The following is a 14,752-nucleotide window of genomic DNA, read 5'->3' on the forward strand; positions in this document are numbered from 1 at the left end:
CAATATAGTGGTTCGGGGACTGATCTCAATTTTCGCCGTCAAAGGCCTTTTTTCAGCTAAGTTTATGACGTTTTCACGCCAATCCCAACGTACATGTGCTAATTACATCCCGTCTGTCCCCACAAGTCCTATTTGACACGAGGAAGCTACCCGTCCCATCCCGGCAATGGTTTGGGGGCTGCTCTCAATTTTCGGCACTCGAAGGCCTTTTTGCGGCTAAATTTGGTTGTTTATTCCTCTGGCTATATTGTAACCGATTTCCTTGATTTGATTCCCTAGTCTGAATATATACATTGCAACAAGCACATGACTAGCTTATTCATTAACATATTACATAAGCAACATAACCAAGCGTGACGAATTTGAGCAAACCAAAACAGAGACTAGGGCACACAAATTACGACAGTTAATATGTTTTCAGAAACTAGAGCCCAACAAAATCAGAGATTTCCATTACAGCATAGAGAGAGAGAGAGAGAGAGCGAGAGAGAGAGACAGAGAGAGAGAGAGAGAGCACTCACCGGCTGACATGGCTGTTCGAGTCTTCGCTGATGATCGCTAGTAAGAATATCAACAGTTTTCTTCGAATATTTCTCCACTGCCTTCATTTAACAGGTGCAGCGATTAGGTTCTACAAATATCTTATGTCAAGAACTCAATGGGAATGGAAAATATCAGTCACCTTCAGGGTACTATCATGTGTTCTGATTGTGTTCATCAAAATCAAGGGAACATTGCATCCATGCTTAGAATTGAGGGACTGCAAACAATGAAACCAATGGTTTTCAGAAAGCAAAGATTAGACAAGAAAAACAATATACAACAACAGAGACCAAAAGCCAACCTCGATCTGATTAACAATCAAGTCAAGATATGTTTGATCGTTCCAGCTCGATTGGTTTGAGTATCATCGTTTCGCATAGTAGGATGAGCACGAAACATAGGAACACGTTCCCCGTGGTGGACCCAAGTTCGATAAGAACATGCGATTCCTCTTCGAATCAAGTGCAACCGTACAACATGTCGAGGTAATTTCGTGCCGTTCAAGCAATCAACACAAGGACAACAAATTTCATCCTGCGGCCCTAAATTCTTCGTAGCGAACTCAATAAATGACTGAACACCTTGTACATACTCTTTACTTTTTAGCCTATCCGTTATCATCATCCAACTCTTGTCCATTATTAGAACAGTAGACATGAAGCGAAGATGAACCTGCGAATGGACGGCAACTTCGAAAAATACTCTGTAATGGAAGAGAGCTTAAGTAAGTTTAGGGGTTCGATTAGCATTGTTTTTTGAAATTAACAAAATAGTAATAACAGATCGGAATGTTTTGCCAATTTGTCAATTGCATATAGTTGGCTAATTTCACTACTAACTTGGCATGTATTGACATACATTCACAATTCTATGTGGAGTCATCTTAGAGGGAGAGAAATAATCGTAACCAAATTTAATAAAATTTACTAAAATCAGTGAGATTAAAAATTATTATATATATAATTTTCATAATACTTAAATTGTCTCTAAGGACAAAAGCTAAATTTCCATCATCCAAACAAAATGACAAAGCTTATAAGAAATCATTAATATTTATCAAATTTTCTTCTCACTCTAGCTTCTTGGATTAGTATTTGTATCTTTATTCTATTCCTACCAAATGAAGCTTTAAATCGTAAATATACATATATGAACTTTATAAAACGATTTATAAACAAAAAATGTATATAGAAACTAGATCCACAATAATCTATCAATGACATTTATAAAATTATGAAAATAATTATGGATATTTTGATTGAAAATAAAATGATTACAAGAAGTTACATCATTATGAATATTTTTATTTAATTTTATAAAAACATTGTTTATATATCATTATTCTAAGTACATAAACTAGAAGTTCAAAACACACATGATGCACTTGTAGAAATGGAGATCCTTTTAACTATCATCTAACAAAAAAATTACAACATCAGAAACGAACAATAAATTTCATCAATCTCAGAAACAGTTTGTCTGTTACTTTTAAAACTCTTTCTCACATATTTTGAAAATATTTTCACTTTCATTTTGATATTAAACAATATCTCAAGAACTAGAGACAAGCTGATTTTTCACTCTAATTTTGACACTAAACAATATCACAGGAGCACTCAAGAACTAGAGATGGCCCAAGCCTATTGAGGGCCTAGACAAATGAAATCTAGTTAGAATATGGTTTGGTGCCTTACATTGGCCATTGCCATTCTATTATTGTCCCATTCTACAGTAAGATAGTGCAACTTCTTGTGCAACTTAGATTGTCAAGTTAGGTGCTTTCAAAATCAACGGTATGGTTAAAAGGGTACAGCTATCCCAGGAGATCAGAGAGATTATTTTTCATCTGTTTTCAACGAATTATGCGTGAAAGGACGACCATGTTCTTTAATCATCATATTGAGCAGATTATCCTCTATTGTTTCTATGGAGTTCCAAAGGTTTGCAGTAGAAAGATGTGACAATATTTAGGCTAATGATTAATCACACTTTGTAATCCTAATTTCTTATGTGGTGGCCACAGAAATCAACCTCAAGTGTCTGCAAGAGAAGAGGGGTAAAAACTTATGAATATATAAGTGATATTGATCAAATACTTAAATGTGACAAATAATGCCAACACAATGGAAATATCAGCGTATAGTCAATATGGCATGAGTTCCACATAGTATACGTATACAAAATTCCCAAACGTTAATGCTAACACAATGCAAACATTTGAAACCATGGTACTACAGCAAATGCAAAGCACCATTGATGATTCTGAAGAGATACAAAAAATTCAAAGCTACTTTACCAGGTTAAATAAAACATCTTGGATACATATCAATTTGTAAACAATTGGGGATTTGGAATTTGTCTTATAAGTTAAGCATGATATAAGAAGTACCTTCAAGTTAATCCATGCATATGGCAATCCAGTGGGGGTATCAAAAGCAGGTAGAAAGCGCGGCCGTAAATCTTATGGCAGGATAAGAAGTTGATTCTTATAATTTCTTTGGACCAAGCTATTTGTAGAATCAGTTGCAAGAATATGAGCAGAAACAAGTCCTCCAAGAACTCTTATGTTGCACTACACAATAGTGAAAACACCATTAAAGACAATCTGATACTTCAAATGCAACTTGATTTAGCACTCCCTGTTAAAGAATAAAACAAAAGAAAAAGAAAAAGCGACATTGCTCAAGCTTTATTTCATTAGCAAACTGAGGCCACATTAAATGAAACTTTGACTCAAACAACTTCACTAAATCCTAAATTAAAAAAATTAAAATACCTCAAAAAGATGTATCCTCGCATCAACATCAAAAGTTAGACTTTCAGAAAGCCAAAGAACAGCCCGTTTCAAATTCTGTGTTGTTCCCCAATGATAACAAGGCTGAGAAACAGAAACAGTATTAACATATACTCTGTAACAAATACTTCAGTGGCACAATCAGTAATAATATTGAAATAAAATGAAATAAAAAGATATTTGGTGACAGCATAAGAAGGGCATATAAGATAAAAATACAACTACATTGATTTTTAAGAACTTGTCTCTAAGAAAGAGTATATCATACCTAGATAGCGATTCTACAAGTGTGAGGGCAGATCCATGATGCTGTTGTGGCAAATGTTCGAGTTAAAATTTGAAACAGTAGGTATTTTAAATTATCCATTTAAAGCTGAACACTGCAACAGATTTAAAAAATAAATAATTACCTTCAAATTTCGTAGCTGAACAAGGGAGTCGGTGAATGTTTTGGCTACAGGCTTTAGTTCATCATGCTATAGAACCAATAGACCACAACTTCATAATATGCATCAAATATAAATAATATCTCATATAGTGGGAACTAGAACTGACCGGAAAAGCATAAGTCATATAGTTGTCATAAGCATGGTAAAACCTGAAAGGGAGAAAAAGCAGAGGCACATTTGGAACATAGAAATCGCAGAAACAGAGGCACATTTAAATGATACAAACAGAATCCAAAATCAACAATCCAAAATCCAAATGGACAATCGCAATTTCAACCACACCCATTCACGAAATCAGGAAAAGCCTGAAAATTTGTGTACGAAATAAATGGGAAATGAAAGGACAAACCCTAAAATTTGTGTACAAAATAAAGGGAAATGAAATGTCAAACCCTAAAATTAATCGTGAGAGAAGGGGATGTGAGAGACATCGACAAATAGATAGAACCAGATCAACAGAGAAGGAAAGAGACGACAGAAACATACCTGCGATGGTGATGATGGCCGGTGGTGCTGATCGCCGATTTGCAGCGGTGGTCGTGGCGAGCGCCGGTGGCCTGCGATGGTGATGATCGCCGGTGGTGAGCGACGGGTTTGGTAGGGACGGGTTTGGTATGTTGATGTCATTGTGTGAGACAGAAGAGAACAAAAAAAATGTGTAATATATATGTACTGGGCGCGAAATTACTTATTTTCCCTCTAAAAAATTTTTCGAACATTTGGCGACTAAACGCTTATTTGTCGCCAAAAACCTTAACGGCGACAAACAATTGGTCACCTAAAGATGCCTCTTTGGCTACTAAATTAAAAAAATCGTCGGTAATACTGAATAAACAACGACTAACCCATATTTGGTCGCAAAAAGTAATCACACAAAATTCCTTTTTTTGGCGACAAAAAGTGTTTAGTCGCCAAATGGTACAATATGGCGACAAAATTAGATGTTAGTAGCCTAAACTTCTATTAAACAGCGACTAAATGGAAATTTGGTCGCCAATTATAATATATGGCGACTAAACTACTTTAGTAGCTAAACAGGTTTAATCAATGGCGACTAAATATGTTTTTTTGTCGCTGAATGAGGTGTTTTTGGCGACTAAAATTGGTTTGGTCGCCAATTTTAGTCGCCAAACATGCATTTTCTTGTAGTGCTTTTTCTTTCTCTCCACAAATCTTTTGTTATATTCTTGATCAAAACCAACCTCACTTTTATTTTAGCAAAGACCCAGGTTTAAAAATGAAGGCTCAAAATCAACTAAGCTAGTTAACTTAAAAATAAAATGAAATAAAAAATTAAAAATTCATTGGCTTAAAATAAAAATAAAAAAAACATGACTACCAGATTTATTTATCAATACAAGAATAGCAATATAAAAATCCAATCAGCCGCCATTTTCTCTTGTCGGCACCTAAACTGTCTTTCTACTACAAAACTCTCTTTTTGGTCAACTTTAAATCGTAAAATAAATTTTCAAAACCTTATTATCATCAATGACCAAACTTATGTTGTTGAGATAATTTACTATATTAGTTTTATAACTTTATGTCTATCTTATGAAGAATCTAGAAATCCGCTAGATATTGATTTGTGATTATGTATCAATTTAAAGCAATACAACAATCTCAATCAAACAATCAAAACAAATCGATACAACGATTTTAACGTGGAAAAACCACAATTGGTGCACCTCCAATTGTGATAAAAAAACCATGGGCAATAGCCACAAAACAATCTACTAAGAAGACATAAAGGAATTACACAGGTATACTCTCAATTACCTAGCGAATCCACGCCCGAATTGAACCAACCTTTATGTGCCTCTTCCAACCCCGTCTTCACCTCGAAATTGTCTTGACGATGAGCCACTCCAGAATCCACCAAAGCTTCAGGTTCGAATTCTTTAGAATCCATCGAAGAACAACTCTCTCTTTTGTGTAGAACAAACAAATAATCCTTTGATGTATACTCTTTAAACCATGAGTTGAATACTCAATCAAGAAAACATCAAAGAAAACTAGCAAAATATCCCCAGATATAAACTCTAGAACCCAAGAAGAAGATCTGGAGAAGTAATCTTAAAATCTGACAGAAACACGTACTTATAGAAATCCGAATCACGACGCTCACTCGAGTGCTCGTGTGAAGACTCTCTCGCTCGAGCGAGGAACAAAAAACGCGTGTTTTCCATAAGTGGCTTCGCTCGAGCCAAACAACCTGCACTCGAGCGTAAAATCATCATTTTCAGGTTTTTTGCTAGACGCAGCCTTCGCTTGAGCGAGAACTCCTTTGCTCGAGCGAGCATGGGCGGACATGCAATTTCGAATGCAAAATTGCATTTTGCTTCGGGGGCACTGCCCCTCGACCCCGCCTAGGCGCTGCCCCGGACCCGCCAAGGGGCTCTGTTCCCTCGACCCCCACGAGCTGATCGGGCAGCTCGATCCCCGTCATAATTAGTGAAGTGGCAATCTTAAAAGTATTAACATCACAAACTTCTCTGCAAGGCATAATTCGGATTAGATTCACATCTAAAAACTCATAACCTTACTGAAATAAAAATGAAAAAACAAATACAACTGAAAGGAGTTTTGTCAAACGGGATTGCCAAGAATAAAAACCTAATAATACCCCCTTTGGCAATGCCATGACAAAACACACCTAACAAATAAAATCCTAATCACCCCAACCCATTACAACCAACAAAAACAAACTTTTTTCTGACAGTTAAGATCTGCAAAACAACTATTAGTGCCATAATCTCCAAAACAACTATTAGTCCCACAAGAGTATATGAAAAAAACAATAAACATATGACAAGATTATCTTGAAGCATGAGATAGAAAACACGAATAAATGCGACTTGGAGACTTTAAAAACATGTAGCATGAATAGATGAAAACTAAGACACATGCACCCAACCGACCCATGGCATGAAAACTTGAAATCCTAAGACATGGATACATGAAATCCTAAGACATGAATACATGAAATCCTAAGACACATGCACCGGACAACATCACTCCCCCTTTTTGTCATGAATTGACAAAGGAAGCTCAATCAACTAAACCAAGATCAGAAACCACACAAGCAATGACATGATGACGTAAATAACAGAAGTATGCAAGAAGGAAACAATAAAGCAGCAAAGCATAACAACAGGCATAACAACAGGTAAACCAACTAATGCCAAACTCCCTTACAAAACCAATTAAAGTGTTCATGCTAACAAACTCTTGCAGTGATAAATCAAACTCCCTCTCTCTCAAAGCAACCACAAACACTGAAAACAATGAACAAGAAGAAAACAACAAAAAATAATATGGTGGAGCAAGCAAGGAATTTCAGATGTACCTTGAAACACACAAGATTATCCAAGAAGCACAATTACTAGTAAACACAATGTGCACAGTCTGTAGAAGATTCCTCATCAAAGAAAGTGATGCCACATGTGAAAAGCATAGATCCCATGATAAAAGTGTGTGTGTGACTCTTGGAGTTCAACAAACACAAGATTCAAATCCTAGTAGTGATTTGATAGCTGGACCTCCGAAAAAAGAATCTAAGCACAACTAAGGAAAGTCAAACCACTAGGAATCAAGGGGTATTTGGTGAGTAAAGGCAGAGGCTCCCCCTCAATCAATGAATCCTTTATTTATTTTACCCTTTTTTTTCACACCTTTTTCTTTTCTTTCTTTTGCATATCTTTTTTTTGTTTCTTTCTTTAGCACATTTTTTCATTCTTTTGCATACTCATTGGTGGCTGATACGCTCAAGACTATGGAAACCGAACCAGAGAAGCATGGATGTAATAAGGATGGCCTGGTTGGTGACTCTGAGGTAGCCTTTTCCTCATGCCTGGACTACAAAGAACAGAGGGGAAAGCCGTGGAGATGCAAAAAGATGGAAGATGGTGAAGAGACTCAACAACACCCATGATATGCTAGTATAGGTCAATTCCTCTAGAAAAACAAAAGATACCATGCCAGAAGTCCATAGAGAAAAAATAATCACTAAGGCGGAAGACTCCAATATTTGCTAATCCAAGAGTGTGTACAGAATGGGACATACTAATCAAAGACCACAGAAAGCACACACATATTAACATGTAATGGATATTCTCATCAATTCCAATATGCACCAAGGACCACTCAAAAATTTCAAGCTTGCTAAACCATACTAAGAAAATCTTTTTGGTTTTTGGTTTTTATTATTATTTTTTTCTTTTCTGAAACAAAGCAAGACAGAAAACAAACATGCACACATTAAACGACTCAAAAAGAAAAAAACACACAGAAACCCAAAAACTAAAAAGAATAAACAAATTAACACAAGTCAAGTTTTCTCACCCAAACCGCTTTAGTATGAAAAAAGTTATGAGAATTGCAGTTCTTGGGTGGTGTCTTGACGTTACGGTTCCCTTATCCTTCAATGCGAACCCGTCTAGACTTGGTGTCCAACTTTCTACTCCTAGGTCTAGACAAACAAAACCTTTGTTCATGTTTGGTCTCAAGCAAATCAAAATAACGAGGTCTAATATTACCTTTAACCTCATTACTACCAATGAAGTGTCTCCTACCCCACGAGATGTTAGAATTTCTTCCATCTCTATGAGACACTCTCCCATGCAACTTATAACAATAAGGGCGAATATGACCATGCATACCACAATGATGACAAATAAAAACAGGTGTACCTTCTTTTCTTTTACCTTACCAACTCTAGGAAGTTTGAGAAGTCCATCCTTATGTTGAATTTTTTGTTCTCTCTTTCCTTGAGTTCTTATATCATGAGATGTAGATGCACTCTGTTTTTGCTCTTTGTTATCACCAAAGCCAATGCCACTCTTGTCACAACACATTTGTTGAGACCCAATGATATCCTCCAAAGTCTTTGATCCTTTGTTCCAAAAACCAATGGTAGCCATAGCACACTTGAGTTCTTCCTCTTTCTTAATCATTAGTTCTTCTAAAGCAACTTGAGACATCACAAGAGTTTCAATCTTTTCTTCATATGTTGCATAGATTTGCTGTAGCTCATTCCTTTCTGTCTCATAAGTCAAGAGTTTTTCACAAAGAGCTTGTCGATCATTAGAAATCTTAAGGGCATCATTCCTAGCCTCGGAAATCTCTTTCTTTAATTTGACATTCTCACTTTCACATGCTTTGAGTTTCATAGTGAGTTTGTCATTCAATTTGGATAAGTTAAGAGATTCCTTATACAACTTTTCATAAGCTTGCTCAAGCTCTTCATCATCACTTCCCGAGGATTCATCATCAGTGGCATTCTCAACCGGCCTCTTCGGATACTCTGTTCGTCCTTCAGTTTCAGAAGCCGCCATGAAAGCAAGGAATTGTTTATGTCCCTCTTCACCTTGATCTTCATTGTCGCTTTCATCTTTATCAGATTCTGATTCATCATCCCAAGTGATAGCGAGGGCTTTCTTCTTCCTCAAACGAGTGGGGCATTCTTGAGAAAAGTGACCAAATCCTTGGCATTCATAGCATTAGACTCTTTCGGAGTTCCCTTGTATCTTTCCTTTCTCCTTCTTGGCTATAGAATTAATTTTTAGTTTATCTTTGCCTTTAGATTTATGAGTATGAGTAGATTTCAAAAGTTTAGGATTCTTTTTCAAAAAAGATTTTTTAAATTGTTTTACAAAAGCATCCGTAATCTTGGAATCTATCTCACAATCCTCATCAGAATCCTCTCCAGCTCTGAGCACTACTAAAAGCAACATCTTTTTGTTTCTTTTTGAAATTCCTATGTGCCTCATAAGTTTGGAGATTTCCAACCAAATGATCTATAGCTTGAGGTTGTCAACATCTTGGGCCTCCTCAATAGTCGTAACTTTTGGTTGGAACCGATCGGGCAAGGACCTCAAAATTTTTCCTACAATGTTGGATTCCGGTATTTTTTCACCTAAATTAAAGCTGGAATTTACAATGTCACTCAACTTTGCATAAAATTCATCAAAGGTCTCACTATCTTTCATTGAAAGGCTTTCGAAACTAGACGTGAGCCTTTGAAGTTTTGAGTGTTTAACAGAAAGAGTGCCCTCATGAATAGTTTGTAAAATATCCCAAGCCTCTTTTGCGACTTCACAATTGCAAATACGACTAAACTCTTCAAATGTGACAGTGCAAAAGAGAGAATTGATAGCTTTACTATTCCAGCTACTATTTTGGTAATCAATTGTGTCCCACTTTTCGATTGGTTTGGGGAAAGTTACTCCATCAACGGTAATCATCGGTTCAGTCCACCTATACATGACAGATTGCATAATTTTTTCATCAATAGATTTTAAAAACGATCTCATCCGAGCTTTCCAAAACGAATAATTGGATCCGTCAAGTAGGGGTGGTCGAACCATAGAATTTCCCTCACGAATTGAATCCATTATCACAAATCAAACAAGATCTCGCTCAAAAGTTTTAAAAAACAAAAGATCAACCCGCTCTGATACCAATTGAAAAATCTAGAAATCCGCTAGATATTGATTTGTGATTATGTATCAATTTAAAGCAATACAACAATTCCAATCAAACAATCAAGACAAATCGACATAATGATTTTAATATGGAAAAACCACAATTGGCGCACCTCTAATTGTGATAAAAAAAACCACGGGTAATAACTACAAAACAATCCACTAAGAAGACATAAAAGAATTACACAGGTATACTCTCAATTACCTAGCGAATCCACGCCCAAATTGAACCAACCTCTATGTGCCTCTTCCAACCCCGTCTTCATCTCAGAATTGTCTTGACGATGAGCCACTCCAGAATCCACCAAAGCTTCAGGCTCAAATTCTTCAGAATCTACCGAAGAACAACTCTCTCTTTTGTGTAGAACAAACAAATAATCCTTCGATGTATACTCTTTAAACCATGAGTTGAATACTCAATCAAAAAAAATCAAAGAAAACTAGCAAAATATCCCCAAATAAAAATCCTAGAATCCAAGAAGAAGATCTGGAGAAGTAATCCTAAAATCTAACAGAAACATGAACTTATAGAAATCTGAATCGCGATGCTCCCTCGAGCGAAGACTCTCTCGCTCGAGCGAGGAACCAAAAATGCGTGCTTTCCATAAGTGGCTTCGCTCGAGCCAAACAACCTACGCTCGAGCGTAAAATCATCATTTTCAGTTTTTTGCTAGACGCAGCCTTCGCTCGAGCGAGAACTCCTTCGCTCGAGCGAGCAAAGACGGACATGCAACTTCGAATGCAAAATTGCATTTTGCTTCGAGGGCGCTACCCCTCGACCCTGCCCGGGCGCTACCCCGGACCCGCCAAGGGGCGCTGCTCCCTCTACCCCCGCGAGCTGACTGGCAGCTCGATCTCCGTCATAATCAGCGAAGTGGCAATCTTGAAAGTATTAACATCACAAACTTCTCTACAAGGCATAATTCGGATTGGATTCGCATCTAAAAACTCATAACCTCACTGAAATAAAAATGCGAAAACAAATACAACTAAAAGAAGTTTTGTCAAACAGGATTGCCAAGAATAAAAACCTAACATCTTATATAAAATTATAGAAAGATTTGCTCATAGTAATGTTAAAATTAAAAATGATAAAATTCTAGCTAAATTGTCTATCACAAGAAAGATTAAGTGAATTAGCCATATTATCAAGTAAAAGAATATATTAATGAAATTTGAATAGGAGATTTAATTATTAGTTATTTTTTCATCTCAAAAAGAGGATAAATTTTAAATAAAAAAATTAAAACAATACTGAAAAATGTAGAGAACCTCATTTAAAATGATCCCTTTAGACCTCAAATTATCTCGAGTCGCCGTAACCAAACCAAATCTTAAATCCCATCAAATAGAGTCGGCTATATGAATCATTTTTCTCCTTTCGACTCTATCAAAGGCATCTTGAGTCACCCTGATTGGTGAAAAAACTTTCTTCTGGTTTGGTCCCCTCAAGTCACAATTTTGATTCTGCCCCTGCATAAGCTTTTAAATTCTTGCATGCTTGTGTGTTTGTTTTGTTTAGCTTTTTTCATCCTTTTTGCCATAAACAATTTCGATACATCAAGGGTTTGAAATCTAAAGCAATCCCTTTAAGTTTGTGCTTTCATGATTGTATTATCTAACTGATCAATTGCCCAATATTGTTAAGTAGATTGAGGATTCAACAGAGAAGGTATATATCCATTTGTGTCATTCTGTGTTAAACAATGTACTAGTATGTTACATTTTTAGAACTACTTGTCATATTGATATCCATTTTTGTCCTGGCTTTATAGGAATTTTGATGCACAAGTCTGAACAAGGTTACACTAACAAAACCCAAAAGGAAGATCTAGAGTTACCATTGTTCGACTTAACTGTAATAGTTGATTCCACAAATAATTTTTCAATCAATAATAAGATTGGAGAGGGTGGATTCAGACCTGTTTACAAGGTAACAATGTAAAGACACTCTTGTGTAGTCTATAGGAATGTGATTGATGCCCAATCTCATGGAGCCTATCCAAAAGCCTTAAAACCATTCAACTTTTTTATCACTGCTTTTTCATAAATAGTAATGTTACAAAACACATAAATTTTTCTACAAAAAATTGCATAGAATGTTGTTCTGCTTGCTGTAGCATTGCATTCATCTTGGTGTTTGGGCCTACTTTAGAAAAACAAAATCGTGTTCCTAAAGTTACTATTCAAAATTTTTCAATACAGGCCCTACTATTCCGAAGCAAAAAATTTTATAAATATGTCTACTTTTGAGAAGAGGAATTTTATATTTAAAGAAGACAATTGGTTTGAAGCATCCTTTCTCCCTATGAAACTTAATAAATCTATGTAATTTTGTCTTTTAAGTAGTTGTAACATAAATCATTGGTCATGGCTACACCTGTTAGAACAATGTTAGCCAGAGCAACATAAAAATAGTAAGTAAAGATACAATTAATAAGAATGGCAACAAAAAAAAAAAAAAAAAATTGTTTGCTTTCAAGCAAATTCTAGCAGAAGATCATTCTATCAATTATAATGCTAATTCTCAGGGTACACTGGAAGGAGGACAAGAAATAGCTGTGAAATGACTCTCAAAGAATTCTAGCCAAGGACTTGATGAGTTCAAGAAAGAAGTTATCTGTATTGCCAAACTTTAGCACCAAAACCTCGTGAAGCTTCTAAGATGCTGCATTCAAGGAGAAGAAACGATATTAATCTATGAATCCATGCCCAACAAAAGCCTGGACTATTTTATATTTGGTTTGGCTCTCTTCAAAACTATAATACTATATATACTGTAACTATTCCACTCCAAGACCACAACCAGCAGTCGTTTTTTCTTTCCTTTTTCCTATACTTTTTTTTTTTTGTTTATTTTTGGTTTCATATAAATCTTGTGCTTTATTTGATGATGGAAACACAATTATATGTGGTTTTTATTACATGTGCATTTGGATGAACATGGTCTTCCAAAATTTGGGATTTTCCATTGAGGAATCCAATTAAATTTATCCATCGGATTAGCAGGAGTGTGGACTAAATCAGACAAAAAATTTGGACAGATCAAAGCCAAAGCACATTATTGGATTGGTCAAAGCGCTTCTACATTATTAATGGGATTGCACGGGGGCTTCTTTATCTTCATCAAAATTCTAGGCTGAGAATTATTCACAGAGATCTCAAAGCTAGCAATATTTTGCTAGATATTGACATGAACCCAAAAATATCAGATTTTGGAATAGCTAGAAGTTTTGGAGGAAATGAGATAGAAGCAAATACAAATAGAGTGATTGGAACATAGTAAGAATCTCTATAATATGTTTTGTCTAATTCACTTATATTGTTGCTTCAAAATCCAGTTTTTCATCCTGTGCTTTGTTGCAGTGGGTACATGTCTCCAGAGTATGCAATAGATGGGGTATTTTTTGTAAATTCGGATGTATTCAGCTTTGGTGTTTTGGTGTTAGAGATTGTGAGTGGAAAAAAAAAAAAAAGAGGTTTCTATCTTCTAGGGCACCGCCTCTACCTACTTGGCCATGTAAGTGTACCAAGTTTAAAAGTATTCTTATATTATATGCATGTGTTCCAATAAGGTTCAAGGATCTTGTGTCTTCAAAGTTTTATGTCCTATCATTTCAAAACTCTCGTAACTGAGTATTTTGAGACAAAGGAATAGTTAGATTTGGGGAGAGAGGATCTAATAACTCCCTCATACTGCTAATGTTGTAGTGGATTGTTCAGGCATGGAATCTCTATAAAGAAGAAAAGCCATTGGAATTGATTAATGAGGCTCTATGGGAATCATGCTACCAAATTGAAATATTGTGATCAATCCATGTGGGTCTTTTTATGTGTGTGAGAATGTCTAGCGGATAGGCCACGCATGTCATCTGTGGTTATGATGTTAGGTAGTGAAGTTGCATTGCCTCGGGCCAAATAGCCCGGTTTCTTCACTGCAAGAAATGTTGTTGAGCCTGGTTATTTGTCAAGCAAGGAAGCAACAATTACGGGCAATGAAATCACTGTTACTTTGTTAAGTGGTCGATAGAAATTATACCATGATTAAGGTGAAACCTTAATCATTGTTTCTGGTTACAAGTTTACATGCACACAAAGTATCAAGAATATACATATTGACAACATGCGCACTCTTTTCTGTAGACAAATTTGTCACATCATTCTATATAAATGTTCTTTATAATTTTTATGTTTGCATGTCATTACTCTTTGTTTCATAACTAATTATTGTTTGTCTATTTGTACATGTGAAATGGAACTTCATTTCAACATTTTTATTTCTCAATTTGCTTAGCCCAAGCACATTACAATGTCATATCTTTAAGGATTAAAAGATATGATTTCACATTCTCTATATTCAGATACATATGTAAAACACCATTCAAAGGCTACAAATATCCTTTAAGTTTTATGAAAGAACAAGACATATTATATATTAACACGGATCTCTTTACAACAATTATAACACCCATATGTAGAAG

The 14,752-nt window shown here is 35.7% G+C and overlaps 1 long non-coding RNA gene and 1 pseudogene across 1 annotated transcript; one reads left to right on the forward strand and one right to left on the reverse strand.

Moving 5' to 3' along the window:
* Positions 1 to 560: 560 nt before the first annotated feature.
* LOC114322417 (uncharacterized) lies at positions 561 to 877 on the reverse strand. Its single transcript, XR_014334823.1, has 3 exons — positions 845 to 877; positions 683 to 760; positions 561 to 602 (listed from the first exon to the last, which is right to left on the reverse strand). It is a non-coding gene; the product is annotated as an uncharacterized LOC114322417 (long non-coding RNA).
* An 8,801-nt stretch (positions 878 to 9,678) lies between these two features.
* Positions 9,679 to 14,193, forward strand: LOC145796342 (G-type lectin S-receptor-like serine/threonine-protein kinase SD1-1; annotated as a pseudogene).
* Positions 14,194 to 14,752: the final 559 nt, after the last annotated feature.

The sequence above is a fragment of the Camellia sinensis genome, chromosome 7 (genome assembly GCF_055761805.1).
Source record: "Camellia sinensis isolate YWXY chromosome 7, ASM5576180v1, whole genome shotgun sequence".
Classification (NCBI taxonomy): Eukaryota; Viridiplantae; Streptophyta; class Magnoliopsida; order Ericales; family Theaceae; genus Camellia; species Camellia sinensis.